Source organism: Cervus canadensis, chromosome 22 (assembly GCF_019320065.1).
Source record: "Cervus canadensis isolate Bull #8, Minnesota chromosome 22, ASM1932006v1, whole genome shotgun sequence".
Lineage (NCBI taxonomy): Eukaryota > Metazoa > Chordata > Mammalia > Artiodactyla > Cervidae > Cervus > Cervus canadensis.
The window spans coordinates 43,973,752-43,991,360 of record NC_057407.1 but is presented as its reverse complement, the minus strand read 5'-3'; the positions used below and the strand labels follow the sequence as shown (position 1 = coordinate 43,991,360).

General features: G+C 46.4%; 1 protein-coding gene across 5 annotated transcripts in view; it reads right to left on the bottom strand.

The window, feature by feature from the left end:
• Positions 1–17,609, bottom strand: part of ANO10 (anoctamin 10) — a 255,784-nt gene that overhangs the window by 7,449 nt on the left and 230,726 nt on the right. The window contains exon 13 of one of the 5 annotated variants that reach the window (XR_006264391.1): positions 5,057–5,146. The exons of the other annotated variants lie outside the window; for them this stretch is intronic. The gene's annotated coding sequence lies outside the window, so the exon portion shown is untranslated. The remainder of the gene's footprint in view (positions 1–5,056; positions 5,147–17,609) is intronic. 5 annotated transcript variants of the gene reach the window in all.

Below are 17,609 nucleotides of genomic sequence, written 5' to 3'. Positions count from 1 at the left end.
CAGGAGGCCCACTTTAGAACGGAAGACACACAGATTAAAAGTGAGGGTGTCTTCTTCAGAGAAATGTCTATTTAGGCCCATTCTGAATTGCATGAGCTGTTTGTATGTTTTGCATATTAATCCTTGTTGGTTGCTTCATTTGCAAATATTTCTCCAAAGAAGACATACAGATGGCCAATAAACACATGAAAAGATGCTCAACATCACTAATTGTTAGAGAAATGCAAATCAAAACTAAATCACCTCACATCAGTCAGAATGGCCATCATAAAAAAAAAAAATCTACAAACAATAAATGCTGGAGAAGATATAGAGAAAAGGAAACCCTCCTACACTGTTTATACCAATTTACATCCCTACTATCACTACATAGAACAGTATGGGAGTTCCTCAAACTAAAAACAGAACTACCATATGACCCAGAAGTCCTATTCCCAGGCATATATGTGGAAAAAAGATACGTAGACCCCAATGTTCACTGAAGCACTTAAAATAGCCAGGACATGGAAGCAACCTAAAAGTCCATCTACAGGGATGGATAAAGATGTGGTACATATGTACAACAGAATATTACTCAGCCTTAAAAGGAACAAAATAGTGCTATTTGCAGAGATGTAGATATACCTAGAGACTGTCATACAGAATGAAGTAAGTCAGAAATAGAAAAAAAGTCACATAATATGGATTCTATGTGGAATCCAGAAAAATTGTACAGATGAACCTGTCTGCAAAGCAGAAACAAGACAGATGCAGAGAACAAACTTACAGATTCTAAGGGGATGGAAGGGGATGGTCTGTGAGGTTGGCACTGTCTCACACACACTACTGTGGATAAAGTCGGTAACTAATAAGAACCTACTGTAAACCACAGGGAACTATACTCAATAATATCCTGTGATAAACCATAATGGAAAAGAATATATATACACATGTAACTGAATCACTCTGCTGAACACCAGGAGCTAACACAACACTGTAAATTAACTACACTTCAATAAAATTAAAACTAAACAAAACATGGTTACCAAGGGTAAGGCGGGTAAATCTGGAGTACAGGATTGAGAGATACACATCACTGTATATACAAAAGAGGACAAGAATTGGCTGTGTGGCACAGGGAACTGCGTTCAGCATCTCGCAGTGACCTACAATGGAAAGAATCTGTAGCTGTGCCCTTGAAACTAACTCAATACTGTAAATCAACTGTAGTTTAATAAAGTTTTTAAAAAGTCATCTTTTGAGCCTGTGTTCTCTGCATATTTGAGTTTCAGAGCAAAACTCCCAGGAGCTAAAGCCATTTCAAACGAAAACCTCACAGATCCACCTTCCAGCTGAGAGCGAGGGGCCCCCAGAAGCCCGAGGCCTGGGTCTCGGCCGCCCCGGGTGTGCACTGCGCGGACGCTGCTGCAGCCGGGAGCCCGAGCCACACGTGTTACCGGCCACAGCCCATCAGAGCCGTTCATCATCCTAGACCTGCCAGGGCTACGGGCCTCGGGGCTCCACAGGTGGCGGCAGCTGGTTGCGAAGATGGCAAAGGGAGTCTGCCCACCTCCCTGGGTTTGGGAAACCTTAGGAAGGACAAGCCCTCATCAGGGCGGCTCACTGCCGGTGTCCTTTCCCACTCCACCTGTGGGTGCTGATACTTCCTCCAACTTAAGTGATCCTTACCAGGTATCCAAAATCCACATGAAATCACTCAGTGAGGAGTCTCTACAGACACCTCTGCGGGCGCCTGGGCCCCCGTGTAGGGCAGACACACTCTGAACTCTGTTTCCCGCAGGCAGTGGGGCTCAGGTGGAGTCCACGTCCTCGCGCTTCACACGCGCTCCTCTGTGCCAGCTTCATGGGCATCTCACTACTGACCTCCCGGCTCCTCCCCATCTCCTGCATTTCTAACTCTGCTTCTATGTCAAAACCTCTTTTTTCCTCCTGCTTTGCTGACGTAACTTTTAATGTCTATTACATTCTGTTACCCACCTGTAACTTAATTAACAGTGACCAACACTGGCCACTTGATGTGAACAGCTGACTTAATGGAAAAGACCCTCATGCTGGGAAAAAATTGAGGGCAGAAGGAAAAGAGTGCAGCAGAAGATGAGATGGTTGGATGGCATCACTGACTCAGTGGACATGGGTCTGAGCAAACTCCGGGAGATAGTGAAGGACAGGGAGGCCTGGCATGCTGCAGTCCATGGGGTGGCAGAGTCAGAACTGAGCGACTGAACAACAAATAACACTTAGACACAGCAGGTGCTGGTACTTTCTCCAAGTTAAGTAATCCTTACCACGTATCCAAAATCCACACAAAATCACTCAGTGAGAAATCTTAACAGACGCCTCCGTGGGCGCCTGGGCCTCAGCATAGGGCGAACACACTCTGTATAGGTTGTTTTCCGCAGGCAGTGGAGCTCAGGCTTACTTACATTACATACAAGGTACATACACTATTTGCTCCTTGTAACTGCACTATGAGAGGCACACCATTATCAACATGTTAAACAAGAGACACAGGGAAGTTACAAATCCTGCCCGAGGTCGCACAGTTCAGAGGGGTTTGCGCCCAGTCCTTCTGGCTGCACAGCCCACGCTGCTAGCCTGAGCTGCCTGGCTTCTGCTTGATAGCCTGCCAGCTCTGGGCTGCTCGTGGACCACCTATAACATCACCCCACTATCCACTGGGTTCGCCTGTGCTGTGAGATTCGGATTCCAATGAATCACACTTCCATCCTGTGAAGGTTTGCCTGTATTTTGGAAATGCTAGGTGAGACTGAAATTTTGTCCTGTCCCGCCTGGCCCAGATTTTTTCTGCTTCAGCTAAATCTCTCTAAACCAGGGGAGTCCAGCTCTAGAACACATCATGTTTACCCTACCCTGACCTTTAAGCACAAATTGAATCAAGATTTTAAAATTTGCTTAAAATTCTGGAAAGTTCAAGAGTTAATAAAAAGCACGGAAATCCATTTGAGTATGTTTTAAAGAAAGGCTTCTAAAGGGCACAAGAACAAGAAAGTGGAAAATGTGGCGGGGAAGTTAGTTGGCAAAGCACAAGCACTTGAGTGGCTAAAACTTGGAAAAGAAAACTAGTGACAGACAAATGGCTTGAGGGAGCATCTCCAATGGAGGGAACATCTCAATGGAGGGAAATGTAAAGAACGAGCAAACCTAAAACTGGCAACAAAGTGCCACTTACTCAACACCTGCGGGGGGTGGTGGGGGAAGTCCAACTGTTAGGAATCATCCAGGAACAGGAAAGGTTAAGATAAGCCATGTCTCCTTTGCTGGATAATGAGAAAAGCGGTAACAGATGCTTAAAAGGCCACTGAGTTGAGTGGATGTAATTTGGACACACCCAGACATGAGTGGAGAGTAGGAGCGCTGGGCTCTGGGTGGCCTCAGGGACACCCACCAAGGGGGACAGCAGAGCAGGGGGCAAGGCCTGCTTAGGTGGACGATGCCTTAACCCTGGCCACTCGGGCCTGGAGCAGTGGGCCCCACCGTGTGGGATAAGGTCAGAACGCAGATGGCGTCTGTAAGACAGAAGGGTATCTGGAGATAAAAAGAATCAGTGCCCGTAAGATCAAAAACAAGCTATGACTAATCATGAGGAAATAATATATATAAATACCATGAAGAATACTTCTGGAACATCGCATCATGTAATGTGCTTCGTGGCCATATCAGAGGCAAGAGAGACATCACAGGGATGGCCCAAAACGGCAGGACAGAAAAGACAAAGGTGACGCCAATTCTGTGTAAGAAAGGGAAAAGAGCATTTTGGCAAGTAATGATGTAAAACTAGTGCAGTGACTCCCAAATCAGAGAACTCATGACCAACTTTCTTGTAAAAAATGGAGTTCCTTTTTTAAAGGCAACACTCACTGTAGTAACTAGATCTCTGGGTGTGATGTTATCCTGTAAATGAAGTACAGGAGGAAATCATTCAGGCTCTGCTACAACACGATCCTGGGCTGTTTATCAGAAGGGAGAGGTCACCAGTCTGATCTGTTACCATCAGCCCACAACACCAACACTTCCACAACGCTGCCAGGACACCAACCCAGTTGTCCAGGCCATCCAGGTGACCCAGAGCATCTGGTCTCCAAGAGGCACTTCCTGGACAAGATGTGCACAGGAAGTAGCTGCCTCTTGATACAGGCCTGGGAGGAAGGGGGTGCCCTTCCTGTCTGGAAGCCTAGGGGCAGAGGGTGGACAGGGGGCTCTCCTCCTGCAGTACAGGTCTGTCGAGGTCAGGAACCCCCTGGAAGTACACAGGTCACTCAGGTTCCCAGGGACGCAAGACCCAAGGAGTCTGGAACCAGCCAAGGCCGTGGCATGATCTCAGTCCTCATCTTTAATGGGCAGTAACACCCCCAGGCTCAGGGTTCAGGCTGGGGCGCAAGGCGTGGATGGGCAAGGACACAGGGATCACAGCACCCTTCCACAGGGGGCCGCTCCACAGAAGCCTCCCCGTCCACCAGCTCCTTCCGTCAGTCCCGAGTCTCATGAGATGACTCGGGGATGGGTCTTCACTGTGGCAGGAAGGAAAAACCCAGAGTTCAGAAAACAACAGGCTGACATAAACAGGCCACTAAATGACACGGAGGAGACCGTCCACTGCCCACACCAGGGCTTCAACCAAGAATTTTAAAAAATTTAAACAGTTTTCTTAAATATCAAGGGAGAACAGCGCTTCATCTAAGAAAACACAGCTGGTTGTCACCAGGAGAGAGAGAGTGGCTGCCTCTGTGCCCACGGTGGCCGCGCCCCTTTCTGGCCCCGATCCCCGGCTGCAGAAGCTCTTCCCCTGTCACAGGCATGACTTCAGGCGACAAGGCGCCAGAGCACCCGTGCCCCATGGCAGCGTCCCTGGCAGTGCTGGGTTTTCTCCCATCTACATGGGGTGTGGCCCTTTGATCAACACAACATCTATATCCTCCATGCATGTCATCGTAATATCTAAAAGTCAACGTGATGACTAAAACCAAGGCCGTAATCACTGTGTTGACTCTGATTTTATTGCCTCCACCCCTAGGGTTAGGAATGGCCAGCTGCATGCCTGTTGATGAGTGCTGCTGCCGGCACCAACGCCCCTTCTGAAGAGCCTGGGTCAAGGTGGGGCCAGAAATGGCTGATGCTTGATCTCTTTCTGCAAGAAAAACACTGTATTAGGCAGACACGTGAGCCTTCATTCTCTTGACTTCCTTTTCCTCAAAACGGCTAATTCCCACCTCTAAGCCTCGTGAACAAGGATGAGGCCCCGTGTTGCCTCTACATCTTCATTCCACTTGAATTCCCCGTCACCTGCATCCCTCGGGGGGCAGGGGGGTGGCAGGAGGTACTGGAACTGACGGGCCGGCCCCCACGGCTCTGTCCTAAAGAGAACAGTTCTAGAGTTCCAGAGGCTCTGTTGTAGAGAGAACTGCAGTGACACACCGCCGTGACGTCCATCCTGAGAACCCACAGCACCCACCCGCACGGGACACGTCTGTGGCTTTCCCACTTCCTCTTTTATACTGATGCCCAGAACTGACCTTTCTTAGAGGAACCAGCTTAACTGTGTGTACACGGCAGAAACACCTGCCTCGGGACACAGCACAGCTTTGTTCGTGAATTAGAAATGACTTCTCCGCAGACCTGTACTCTAGGTGTTTGAGAGCAAAGAACCCAAGACCCCAGTGTGATCAGAGCATCCAGTCCATGTGGTCAGTGCTCTCTTTAGTGTGACCTTTGGAAAAAGAGATCACGGTCCCCTCTGAGATTAATCCGTCAGCCAGTACAATCCTGCTTACGCCTCAGACTTTGGTTCTGACAAAAGTTCTAACCAAAAATCACGTGGTCTGGAGTGGGTCAGAACTCAGCCTCCTCACTTTGTCATTTAGAAAGATGAGCTGCTACATGCAATATGTGTTGAATTAAACATGTCTTCACCTATTCAGTTCTTCCTCTACCATCGTCACTGTTTTCTTGTGTGAAGCCAAGAAGAGCAGACAGCATGAGAGAGAAGCCATTTGCTAACAGGGACTCCCCTGGTAGAAATCATAAAATACAGACGATTTCTGCCTGTTACCCTGAACGACCTGCAAGTCATTTTGTTAAGACAGGTTAAATGTTTTAGGAGCACTCGGCCAGGTTTGGGTGGAGTGATATCTGTTGTCTCCAGCAAAGCCCACGGGTGATTCACAGAAAAGTTATGTGGCTCTAGAAGAGGCGATCAAACCAGTGTTTCCATAAGTTGTTTTGGACAATCAGAACAAACCAGCTTGCACCAAACAAACAGTCACGCAGTTGTTCAGGTTGTGGGCATATATGTTTTTTACCCTTTGAACCAAGCATTCCAGGTAAGTACGTGGCAAGCCACGCAGAAAAATGCTCTTATTCATATAGGCTTAATTAGATGGGCATGAAATGACTGGAAGGGAAGAGAATAACATCCATGATGACTAATAAAATAAGCTGGGGGTCAAGGCCTCAGCATTCCTGTTTTCAAAAAGGAACTGGTATCAGTAGGAAGGCTTCCCCTGGTGGGCTAGAAAGCTAGTGACGCCCTGGGTACACACACGGCCACGTGTCCTGAGCTAGGAGGAAGTGATGGTGACCACAAGAGGAAAGCACATGCTGGACAGAAATGAGACAAAACCAACAGCGGGTGAGTCGGGGCCCAGAGGCCTCGACACACGGAGACGATAGCTCTTTTCCAACAACGCTGCACACTCAAGCTCGCCCCGCCCGCCAGGGACGGCCCCCCGCCCCCCGCCCGCCAGGGACGGCCCCCCGCCCGCCAGGGACGGCCCCCCGCCCGCCAGGAAGCTGAGTTCCACTGACCCACTGACGGTCTCCAGCCCACCCGGCCTGGCATGCTCTGTGCTGGGAAGAACTTGCAGCTCCCGGAAGGCGGTAGGAGACCCCTGGGCTTCCGGCCAGGCTGACACACTGGCCTGGCCCTTGAACCCGCCTGTCGGGCCCTTCTCTGGGCCCTCGAGTCCCCTCCCCGCCTCCTTCTCCCCTGCCCTCAACGCCAAGGGCAGGGCAGCAGGCCTTGCTCGGCTCTCACCTCCCAGACTAGCACCTGGCGGCCAGTCTCCAGGCCCCACCGCTTTACAGCAACCTGTGAATTCCTGCTGCTCTTCAAAGACACACATGTGTTGCACCTTCCGCAAAGCCCCCTGGCTGCCAACGGGCGGTGCCGGCCCACACCCGTGCTCCGGCTTTGCCACGCCTGGGCGCAGAGGCTCCCCCTGTAGGAGCTGGCATGACAGCCCCAGACGGCAGGCTCCAGGGCAGGGTCCCCTGCAAGGGGGGTGATGATGTGCCCGATCTGTGGGTGAGCCCGAGGGGCAGTGGAGCAGACGCACAGCTCTGTGCTGGGACCAGTGGCGCCTGCCCCTCACGGTGACCACAGACACCTCCCAAGGCAATCTTTTCTTCCTGAGGCTTCAGCGTCAGAATCCCTGTGCCCTCAGAGGGCCAGTTCTAGGGCTCGGGGAGAGCTGAAGCTCTGGTGAGGGGATGAACAGCTTGTGGATGACCTCCTTTAGCACAGAAGCAGAAGCCCACTTACAACCACAGAGATCTGATGGCAGCTTTGGAGCAAAGTGAGGTGGGTTCTCAGGCAGTGAGACCCAAACCTTGATGGTCAGTCATCAGCAGTCCATACCTGATGATCTTTCATAAAATGAGTTCCCACTTGCAGTGTTCATCTAGCAGGTTTGAGAATTTCTTTTTATAAACTCTAAAATTTGCTATTATTTCAAACTGACAAAAAATTGCAAGCAGACTACAGAGATCTTAAATAAAAGACCCTTACTCAGATTTACCAGCTAGTTCCGCTTTGCACTCTGCTTGATCATTCTCTTTATATTACCTTTTTCTTAATCATTTGAGAGTAAGTTGTAGACAACACGCCACATGCCCCTAGGCACATACATATATATTTTCTAAAAACAAAGCCTTTATCTTACATAGTACAGGAGAATGTTCCCTGATGGTTTTGAAGGGTGACGTGATGGTCATTTCCTATTTTATCAAACTTTCCAAATGCTATCAAGTTGACAGAATTCAGAAAGTGTAAAAACAGCTGGGAGTCCCTAAAGCATCACCGCCAGATGATGAAACAGCTGGCTCTTCCGAGGAAAAGCAGACAGTGATGCCCGCACACTTGCCTCACGTTCACGGCAGATGTGATTTTGATGAACTGGGGTACAACAGGACCATGTCAACCAGCGTCCCACCGAGCCGGGGTCGATGGTGCGCAGTCTGTGAGATAGCCCCTGTAACAGCCACTGCCTGTGGAAACCCCCCTCGGAGTGCTGGCTGGACCCAGGACTCACCTTAGACCACAGAGCACAGCAGAGTGAGGGGACGTCACTCCAGAGACGAGATCGCAAACAGGCTGCGCTTCCGTCCTGGGGGCCCCTCTCTTACTCGCTGGCTCTGATGGGAGTCGGCGGCCGGGTACGCGCAGCCCCGTGGAGGGACCCACACAGTGAGGGATGGATGTCCCGGCCCTGAGGCTGTGAGCCTGGGAGGGGACCCCCGCTCTGGTCAGCCGTGAGACGCCTGCAAGCCTGGCCGACTCCTTGATCACAGCCTCGAGGGGCACCCTGGTGAGCCCGTGTAGACACACAGACGCTGTGAGGGAGCCAGCGTCCGTTTTGGGGTCATTTGCTATCCAGCAATAGATGCAGGGGCTGGTCATGATGGAATATCACCAAAACTCATCTGAAGTAAAAATATGCTTGATTTCACGAAGCTCCGGTCGGTGGTATAATCAAGGGTCTAGGGGTCCTGGGCACAGAGGAGGGAGGCAGATACTTCCCTCTCTCCTCTTCTGATTATTCAACCTCTCTCTCATATGAATCCTTTTGAATGACTTTTAAGTTTATTTTTAAAATACAAAAATAGATAAAAAATCTTCTGTATAACACAGGGAACTCTACTCAATACTCAGTAATGACCTATATGGGAAAAGAATCTAAAAAACAGAGTGGATCTATGTATAACTGACTCACTCTCTGCTGAACACCTGAAACCAAGACAACACTGTTGAACAACTACACTCTAATAAAATAAAAACACAGAATAAAAGGGCCAGTAGGAGAGGTGGGGTGATTTGCTTATTTTGGTAATACTTATAGATGCACAAGTGTTAGTATTGCTTAATTTTTTTCTCTGTATCTTGCTAAGTAATAAAAAAAAATGTTGGCATGATTAACCATAAAAAAATACATGTGCATAGTTTAAAAGACTCAAGCACTAAAGAAAAAATACTGTGAAAAAAATTGACCCCATCTTGTGCCCCAGTCCCTCACCTTAGAGGGAATTTCTTATTAATTACCAATTTCATGATCATTCTTTCAAAAGCTCCCCCCCCCCCAGAAAAAAGATATGTCGGCATACGTTATTTTTGAGATATCTATCTTCTTGTTTTTAATACAAAGTTTTAATACCCTATTTTGCATTTTACAAAATAAATCTTGGGATGGCCTGATAACAGGAGTTGCAAAAAGTTCTTATTCTTTTGACTATCTGCAAGAACTCTAGTGTATGGACAGGACAATTCACTTAACCAGCCTCGCCAAACAAGGATAGTTAGGTTACAGGTGTGTGGGTGTCCTCATGAACATATACATATAGTGTTAGTCGCTCAATCGTGTCCAATTCTTTGCGGCCTCATGGACTGTAGCCTGCCAGGCTCCTCTGTCCATGGGATTCTCCAGGCAAGAATACTGGAGTGGGTTGCCATGCCCTTCTCCAATATGCATATATCTGGGACATAAATACCTAGGATTCTTCACAACGCCCTAGTTTCTCTCATTAAACAAAGCTCTCCCCTTCACCCCATATCCAAATGCTGACACTGCAGTTAGTGCCCCCCTTTCCTGCCACACTTGGTCAAGTGTCTATCCTGACTGTTTTCTCACCTCTCACTTCCCAACCATTCCAAGTAGCTCCCAGTTGTGTGAACCCACTGCAGCAGACCCACTGAGGTCACCCTGCATGCCATACTACTCAATCCCAGGGACAGGCCCTGATCATCTACTGTTTTCACAGCCGCATTTGACATGGTGCAACTACCCTCTTCCTAACCTTTTGCCCTTGACTCTGTGATGTGACAGCTCACCTGGCCTCCTGGCCTCCCACCTCTCTTTCTGGTTGTCTTCTGGCCTGCCCTCAAGAGCTGGCATTCCTCAAAGATCAATTCTACGCCCTCTCTTCATTCTTCTAGATCAGCACTGTCCAACAGAACTCTCACTGAGGATAGCAATGTTTTATTAAGCACTCAATGTGGTCAGTGTAACTGAGGACCTGAGTCTTTTATCTGATTTAATATGAGCCAATTTAAATGTCAGTAGCCACTGGTTTCAGCTTCAGCATCAGTCCTTCCAATGAACACCCGGGACTTATCTCCTTTAGGATGGACTGCTTGGATCTCCTTGCAGGCCAAGGGACTCTCAAGAGTCTTCTCCAACACCACAGTTCAAAAGCATCAATTTTTTGGCGCTCAGCTTTCTTCACAGTCCAACTCATCCATACATGACCACTGGAAAAACCATAGCCTTGACTAGACGGACCTTTGTTGGCAAAGTAATGTTTCTGCTTTTTAATATGCTATCTAGGTTGGTCATAGCTTTCCTTCCAAGGAGTAAGCGTCTTTTAATTTCATGGCTGCAGTCACCATCTGCAGGGATTTTGGAGCCCAAAAAAATAAAGTCTGACACTGTTTCCACTGTCTCCCCATCTATTTCCCATGAGTTTGAGTAAACTCCGGGAGTTTGTGATGGACAGGGAGGCCTGGCATGCTGTGATTCATGGGGTCGCAAAGAGTCGGACACGCCTGAGCAACTGAACTGAACTGAGCCACTGGTTATGAAATTAAAAGATGTTAACTCCTTGGAAGAAGAACTATGACAAACCTAGACAGCATATTAAAAAGCAGAGACACTACTTTGCCGACAAAGACGCATCTAGTCAAGGCTCTGGTTTTCCCAGCAGTCATGGATGGATGTTGAGAATTGGACCATAAAGAAGTTGAGCACCGAAGAAACGATGATTGTGAACTGTGGTGTTGGAGAAGACTCTTGAGAGTCCCTTGGACTGCAAGATGATTAAATCAGTCAATTCTAAAGGAAACCAATCCTGAATACTCATTGGAAGGACTGATGTTGAAGCTGAGGCTCCAGAACATTGGCCATCTGACGCGAAGAGCTGACTCGTTGGAAAAGACTGTGATGCTGGGAAAGATCGAGGGCAAGCGGAAAAGGGGATGACAGAGGATGAGATGGTTGGAGGGCATCACTGACTCAATGGACATGAGTTTGAGCAAGCTCTGGGAGATGGTGAAGGACAGGGAAGCCTGGCGTGCTGCAATCCATGGGGTGACAAAGAGTCAACATGACTGAACAACTGAACAAGCCACTGGTGGCTAAAGGCTACCATGGCCAGTGCAGTTCGACACGCTCTCCGTAACAGAGATCCCATACACCATGGCCTCAGCTACTGGTTCCGGGCAGAGCGCACACACACAGCTCTCATTTCCAGCCTGGATTTTCTCCTAAACTCACGTAACACACATAACCAAAGCCCACTTGACAGCTTCCTTTGGATGGTACTAAACTGACAGTATTAAATTTAAATTCAAGATCCTCTTCTGAAGCTAGGTTATCTTCCCAATTAGTGAAATGCGTGGATAGAGGAGTCTGGTTGCCTCCGTGTCCAAATCATTGCTCAGCTTAGTCTACCTCTCCACATCTCGACTCCCTTCCCATGAACCCACAATGGAAACTGGTAGAACATGCTCTTTACTGGACCACTGGTATCCTCTCTGGCTCCACCTCCCAGTCTGCCCTCTATGATGTCACATAATGTAATGAAGAAGATGCTCAGGCCCCTTCAGCGGCTCCCTGTGCTTTGGGGATAAGTGGGCAAGGTTCAATGCTGCCAACCACCGGCCAGCTATCGGTGGCCCTCTGCCCTTCCCTGCAGCCACCCTGGGCTTCTGTCTTCTGCAGCTACCCCGAGGGGAAGATACCATTTCTTTCTGATCCTTTTCTTTGTTTTCAACACCACCTTCTCTAACTCTGGGACGCAAACAAACAAAACCCGTCTGTTAGTCACACCATGAAGATTCCCGAAGAGCCGGCTCCTGAGTCCATGTCCCTTCCATACCAATGCACAACCGGAAGGGACTGTGCTGGCTGGCCCTTCACCCGCCCTCCTGCCAGCTGGGCAGCAAAGTCTGTTTAGACATGCCCAGTCAGAGGGAGGGCACCCCTCATAAAGCAGCCTCTTCCATGCCCTCCCAGGGCTAGCTCACGTTGATAATCAGAAAGGTCTTCTTTATACTTTCCACATCTACCCCATCACCCCTTCCGGCCGGCTCCCAGGCCCCCTGCTGGAGTCATAACAGAAATGACAACAGTGAGAGCAGCTACCATTACCACGTGCCTGCACCGCCGGCCTCGCAACCTCTCCACGAGCTGGTACTATCACTGCCGCTAGTTGCGAAGACAAGAACCTAAAATGTAGAGCGACCAGCAATCCTCCTCCAGTATCAGAGCATTCTGATTGCTCCTGAACTCTTCCATGTCTTTCCTGCAGTGCCTGGAATTTAACAACACTCTGGTCCTTGCCACGCCAAGTGTGGCCTGAGGAGCAGCAGCAGCAGCTTCACCTGGGAGCCCGCCCAGACACAGAATCTGGGGCTCATTTCCGGACCAGCTGGATCAGAATCTGCATTTTAACAAGATCCCATGGGCACTTTAGAGCTTGAGAGACACTAGTCTTGGTGTGCCCAGGACACAATGGAACATACACTTATTAATTCACTAGACCAATGACCAATCACAAACACCTGCTATTCGTGCCTGGCATTATACAGGCTCCAGGATCCTCTGAGCCCCTCACAGCTAAGCTTGCGTCCAGCAGAGAGACGGGAGGGTAAGGGAGGGGATAAATGTTAGGCAGGAGTGTGGTGGGGGAAACAAGGTGTTAACGCTCCCGGGGGCCACGGGTCAGGCAGGACTGAAGGAGCTTGCACCTGACCAAGTGTTAAATGAAGGAAGGAACTGGCTGGGCTATCACTGAGATGGGCTTTCTGAGCAATGGGAGGGTGACACCAAAGAATGAAGGCGGCAGAGAAATCCAGGGAAAGAGAGTGGGCAGGAGACAAGGGTGGGCCCAGGAGGCCCTGAGGTTGCACCCCCTTGTCCTGGAAATTATTCTCTTCCTGCAGCCTCTGGTTATGTAATCTTCTCAGGCAGCCTCACCTCTAGCTCATTTGAACTGCAGCTAAGGAGACAGGCCTGCTTTTTCCACATGTACTTGATCTGGTCAGATTTTTTTCTGCCTGTACTTTTGTGATTGATTTTTTTTTTTTTTTAAAGCAGACCTTCAGTTGATCCTGATTAAATTTTAACTTGTCCTTTTTGACCATCATCACTGAAGCCTGCTATGATCTTTTTGAGCGCCTTCATCCAGCACATCCCCCCAGCTTTCCCCCCATCTTTCCTTTTCATCTTCATTCTTTCAGCTCCCTTTAGCTATGCATTTTCCTGATACTCAGAGCTTCTGGCAGACTTTAATCTACCAGAGGAAATTACAGGCCAGTATCCCTGATGAACACAGACACAAATATCCTCAATAAAACACTAGGAAACTGAACTCAACAATACATTAAAAGGATTATACACTGTGATCAAGTGGGATTTATCCTAGGGATTCTTCAACATATACAAGTCAATCAATGTGATACAACATATTAACAAACTGAGAATAAAAACCACATGGTCATCTCAATAGATACAGAAAAAGCTTTTGACAGAATACAACACCCATTTATGATAAAAACTCTAGAAAGTAGGCATAGAGGGAACCTATCTCAACATAAAAAGAACATTTATGACAAATCCACAACTAATGTCATTCTCAATGGTGAAAAGCTGAAAGCATTTCCTCTAAGGTCAGGAACAAGACAAAGATGTCTATTCTTGCCACTTTTATTCAACATAGTTTCGGAAGACCTACCCATGGCAATCAAAGAAGAAAAAAAAAAAAGAGGAATCCAAATTGGAAGACAAGTAAAACTGTTAGCATTTGCAGATGACATGGTACTAAACATAAAAAATTCTACAGATGCTGCCAGAAAACTACTGGAGCATCAATGAATTCAGTAAAGTTGCAGGATACAAAATTAATACACGAATTTCTTGCATTTCTATACACTAACAACACAGGCTCAGAAAGAGAAATTAAGGAAACAATCCCATTTGCCAGCACATCAAAAGTAACAAAATACCTAGGAATAAACCTACCTAAGAAGGCAAAAGACCCACAGTCTGAAAACTGTAAGACACTGATGAAAAAAATCGCAGCTGATACAAACTGATGGAAAGATACACCACATCCTTAGATTGGAATAATCAGTATTCTCAAAGTGACTATTTTACCCAAGGCAATCTACAGATTCAGTGCAATCCCTATCAAATTACCAATGACATTTTTCACAGAACTAGAACAAAAAATTGTACAATTTGTATGGAAACAACAACAACAACAAAAACCTCAGTAGCCAAAACAATCTTGAGGAAGAAAAATAAAGCTGGAGGAATCAGGCTCCCTGACTTCAGACTACACTAGAAAAACAACAGTCATTAAAACAGTATGATACTGGAACAAAAATAGAAATAGATATCACTGAAACAGGATAGAAATCTCAGAAATAAACACACGAACCTATGGTCAACTAATTTATGACAAAGAAGGCAAGAATATACAATGGAGAAAAGGCAATCTGTTCAATAAGGAGTGCTGGAAAAACTGGACAACTACATGTAAAAAAATGAAATTAGAATATTCTCAAACACCATACACAAAAACAAACTCACAATGGATTAAAGACCCAAATATAAGGCCACATTCTATAAAATTCTTATATGAGAATATAATCAGAACACTCTTTGACATAAATTGCAGCAGTATATTTTTGGATCCATCTTCTAGAGTAATACAAATAAAAACAAAAATAGACAAATGGAACCTAATTAAACAAGTTTTTGCACAGCAAAGAAAATCATTAACAAAATGACAACCCACAGAATGGAAGAAAATATTTGCAAATGATGTGACCAAGGGATTAATCTCCAATATACACAAACAGCTCATGCAGCTCAATATCAGAAATACAAACAACCCAATCAAAAAATGGGCCAAAGGTCCAAATAGACATTTTTCCAAAAAAGACAAACAATGTCCAAAAAGCACATGAAAAGATGCTCAGCATCACTAATCATTAGAGAAATGAAAATCAAAACTACAATGAATTATCATTTCACACCAGTCAGACTAGTAGTCATCAAAAAGTCTACAAGCAATCAATGCTGAAGAGAGTGTAGAGAAAAGGAAACCCTCCTACCTGCTGGTGGGAATGTAAACTGGTAACAGCCACTGTGGAGAACAGTATAGAGGTCTCTTAAAAAATGACTAAAAATAGAGCTACCATATGGTCTGGCAGTCCCTCTCCTGGGCCTATATCCAGAGAAAACTGTTAACTGGAAAAAAAATATATCCATCCCAGTTTTCACTGCAGCACAATTTACAATAGCCAGTACACGGACACAATCTAGATGCTCATTAACCGAGAAGTGGATAAAGAAGATATGGAATACACACACACACAATGGAATATTACTCAGCCATAAGAAAGAATGAAATAATGCCATTTGCAGCAACTGAGATGGATCCAAAAGATTATCAAACAAAGTGAGGTAAGTCAGACAAAGACAAATATCATATATCATATGTGAAATCTAAAAAAAAAAAGGAAAAAAAAGATACAAATGAACTTATTTATGAAACAGGTATGTTTTTGAAGATAAGTAAACATAAATAAGTCTGTTATTTACCTCACAGACTTATTTATCTAACAGATAAACAAGACTCACAGGACACATATATACCCGTGGCTGATTCATGTCAATGTATGGTAAAAAACCACCACAGTACTGTAAAGTAAGTAGCCTCCAATTAAAATTAAAAAAAAAAAAAGACTCACAGACTTCAAAAACAAACTTATGGGAGTTCCCTGGTGGCCCAGTGGTTAAGAATCCGCCTGCCAATGTAGGGGACGCCAGTTTGATCCCTGGTCCAGGACTAAGATCCCACATATCACAGGTCAACTAAGCCCAAGCACCAAAACTACTGAGGCCGCACACTCCCAGCACTGTAGCCTGTGTGCCCTGGAGTCCACGCTGCAGCAAGAGAAACCATCTCAATGAGAAGCCTGCACAATGGAGCAGCCCCTGCAGGCTGCAAAAGAGAAAAGCCCATGCAGCAATGAAGACCAGTGCGGCCAAAAATAAACAAATTTATGGTTACCAAAGGAGAAACATGGGAGAGGGTCATAAATTAGCAGTTTGAGATAAATCAACACAGGATACAAAATCAACAAGGTCCTACCGTATAGCACAGGGAACTCTCTTTACTATTCCGTAAAAAACCTGTATGGGAAAAGAATCTGAAAAAGAATGGATACAAGTATAACCGATTTACTCTGCTGAAAACCTGAAACTAACATAGCTTTATAAATCAACTATACTCTAAAAAAAAATAAACCTTTCATCTGTCAGAACAAGGTGCCTTCCCGGTCAGTCTCTACTTCTTCCTTCCTACCAGAACCTGTCTTTCCCTTTAGAATCTGAAGATGCCAGGTGCTTCCAGTCTCCCCATTGGTCAGGGCATGAACCAGTAACCAAATTCTGGTCAGTGGGGCTTGAGGATGAGTCTGCTGGAGGACTTTTGGGTAACGTTTTCTTCCTTAATATAAAGAGGCTCTGAAGAGCAGCGCCGTTTTCTCCCTTGCCTTTGGATGTGGGTGTGAAGCCAAGATGCCTGGGGCTGTGGTAGCCGCCCTGTGACCATGAGGAAAGCCACTGAGGGTGGCTGGACCGGAAGACGGAAAAGGCTTCCCTAGTTCCTTAATGATGTCACTGGCTGTTCCCAAAACCCTGGGCCAGGCCCACTTAGGGATCTACTCTTGTATTATACTTTGAATCCATTTAATAACATTTATTTTTTATAAATAATATTTATTCTTTATATGGGAACAAATCAGAAATATCCCAGGTTATGAAAGTTCCTAAATCTCATCATTCTTACATTCTCCTGTAAATTACTGGGCACTTTCTCAACTAAATGTGTCATCTCTACTGTTTATAATTCCACCTTGTCTGAAGGCTCTGTCTGGGCATGTTTTTCTCCCTTAAATTATAAAGTTCTCTTAACTGCACCAGTCAATTTTCTGACAAGTTCATTCTTCTGGTGTATGTCGAGGTACTGTCTATGGTTCTTAGTTATACTATATTTTATATATTTCATACTGTGATATTTTAAGGTTTGTTCAGAAATCCAAGTCACATTCTTTGACATTCCAGGCAGCTATTATTTCCCTTTTTCTTTGGTTTCTTTGGTTACAAGCTCTTGACCTCTCTCTGCACAGGGAAGCAGTTCCAGGCCCCTCTCTGCACACAGGGCTCCAACACAGTCCAGAAGCACCTTGAGGCCCTTGCTGTGAGCTGACCCCTGTGGCCCAGCGAGTGTGCCCCGGCTCTGGTCTC